The sequence below is a fragment of the Eimeria mitis genome, genomic scaffold, assembly GCF_000499745.2.
Source record: "Eimeria mitis Houghton genomic scaffold, Emh_scaff1647, whole genome shotgun sequence".
In the NCBI taxonomy this organism is placed as follows: domain Eukaryota; phylum Apicomplexa; class Conoidasida; order Eucoccidiorida; family Eimeriidae; genus Eimeria; species Eimeria mitis.
In genome coordinates this window covers 1031-3854 of record NW_013569963.1, presented here as the reverse complement: position 1 = coordinate 3854, position 2824 = coordinate 1031, and positions in this window count along the sequence as shown.

Here is a 2824-nt window from a genome sequence, read left to right as displayed (position 1 = left end):
AGAGTGGCGTTAGGAAGTGTCTTTCTGGAGACACTGAAGTACACACCTGTGTCTCCGTGGGTCACGCGGTAAGCTTTTGTCCAGCCACTAGGTGACTATATTCGCAATACCACTGGGACATATCCTCTCTTGGGATGTAACCACCCGCCCGATTCTCCCCCTTTGCTCACCCAAGCATATGCTCTGGGGTGCATCTGGCCGTTCGCCTGCAGGTTAAATGACGCCTGCAGTCTGGTGAGCTAACGTATCGACACGCCCCTATGACGTATGCAGAACAGAACCTGTGTGTTTGGGCCGGCAGCAGCTGCTAACCACAGCGCTCTGGCTGACAAGCCCTTCCGTACCAGCTGAAGATGATGACATGCGCAGTGCGGAATGTTTGGCTCTTGCATGATGGGATTTCGAACGCTGTCAAGAGAACGTATGAAACTGCAAAACAAGCGTGGAATCTTCTAAGAGCTCACACAGCCTCTAAGTACACGCCATTGAAGTCTGAACGAGCGAAGCATTTTGCTTTCAAGTGTACACATATTGCTTGGCGCGTCCATCGTATAAGTGATGCTCTGATGGTTTTCCATCCGCGTTCTACGTATTTTATTGATTCACCAGTGGAAACAGCGTAGCAGCACGGCGAGATGCCGATAATTGCAATAAACTGGCCGCGCCCTGTGAAGTTCGCCATCGGCCCGCTACGTGCCTGATAAGCTACAAGACGGTTGGCTCTGTTCACTTACATCCTGGTAACTCCGCGTCTCGTTAAGGTTGGTTTTAGTCACGACCAGTCCTCCACCTCAAAATGACGTTGCCCGGGAAGTGAAATTGTACCCGTCAGACTAGGGTTCCGTTTCACGCGCTGCACTGCCAACGCTGGCACTTAATGTTGTACACATAGGTATTTCCGGGGATGCCGGCAGTCACTGCTCCTAACGAAGAATCCTAATCGCTAAAAGCCATGTACACTATTGTAGCAGAGTATATCTGCTTATTATAGGGCTCTCTGCAATCAACTTTGCAGCAACTGTAGTCAGCCTTCAATATGCATGCCCATGTTGGAAGTCAGGAATGGCGCGCTCTACCGTTGTTCCAGCCCATGCATAGAACACGATCGTTGCTTGCTGCAGTTGTTCAATAGCCCCCACGTTCGACAAGGGTTATAAACAAGCAGTATAGGGGAGGATCCCTAGAATGCGGGAAAAGTTCCCTACCCTTTGTAGGTGGCCTATTTCCACGGAAGCAGGCACGAGCGCTACCGGGTTCGACTGTACCGGCACATCCAGTCGCTGACTAATTTGCCTCCCTAGTTACCACAACTTAATTTGTAGAAACATCTACCGAATCGTGACACGCGACAGTCACAATTCGTGACTGAATGTTGGAAAACGCCCACGTAGCCTCATTCACTAACTCGCTTTAGCGCAAACACATTTTCAAAAGAGCGAACATGAGAACTTGCTAGACAGAAGCCTGCCCATGGAGCCAGAGACATAGCCTGTGCACCGCTGCGTTAAAATATGTCACCTCTACACCTCTGATGCTCTGCTCTGCCATGGCAAGGAGATGCATGACTCGGAGAGCAATCCCTCTATCCTCTAAACCGCAAGCTAATGCATTGGGCAAAACAAGAGGCTTTTTTGGCATGCTATGCTCTGTATACACGAACGGTTAGTGTTCGATTGATATTTTTGTAGAGAAACATATACCAGCGGACCCTGAAAAAAGATGGCACCTTGTTGTTCACGATATTCTTGGTTCCTCGTTTGTATCATCCAAATAGTTCCCTAAATGGTCATACTGCCATCTAAGTGCGAACGCTCTAGACGTGTTTACAATAATAAATGCATTTTGTTGGCTTTGTCACGTCGAGCGTTCAAAATGTTCGGTTGGATGTTGGTCGGAAGGAACAGTGGATGCGTGCACTCTGATGGTAGCATATATAGTGTCCGGCCAACGCGGTCTGACGGTTCTGAACGCATGCACTCTATCGTCACTATACAGTGCACGTGGCGATGCCAAAACACAAATCTTTTGCTTCTCTAGCCAAAGGAAGTCGTGGGGCATGGTGAAGTCAAGGTAACACTCTCGTGATGCCGAAGAGGGTCATGCAACCAAGTCCAGAACATCCCTTAAGCCTGTGGACTTTCGAGTCGATTTCCGCATCCCGAAAATATTGCCACAATGCACAGCGGCCAATGGGAAGCAAACTGAATGACTTGACGCCATCGTATCTGGCTGAAGTAGAGATTGCTTACTAGCATCCATCGCACTTGCAGCGACGCACTCACTATGGCGACCAAAACGACGACAGACTAAACAGATGTTTCTCATTCGATAGGCTTGTAGGTGCGGCGCCAAGCAGACGATGTGAAAAGAAGACGACTCGCCACTCACCCTTAGTCAAAACAGATACAGAGGCCTTGTACCATAGTGTACCTGCACAGAAATTTTGGGTCGTCGAAAAACAACAAGTCTGCATCCGGCACTCCTTGCGTCACGGTTGACGCCGACTCCAGATGCCAACTGACAACCAAATCCACTGGCGGATCTTCCGGTGGCAAAGTGCCTTCGTTGCAAGCCGCGAGTCAACCTAAGCTACACGTACTTTCTGAGGAAAAGCATCGCACACAACCTCATGCGTTGGACACGCCCCTGCCTCTTGCCGGGTGCAAAAGACCCTGAGACGCATCCCATGGGCATAAAACAGAAGATGAAAATCTCAGGATATATGATATTCGCTGCTGCGCAGAGATCACGCCTTTCGCTGCAGTCTAAACAGCTAAATGGCATCAGGCAGATTGCATTCAGGACTGCTGGCCAGTTACTCTTC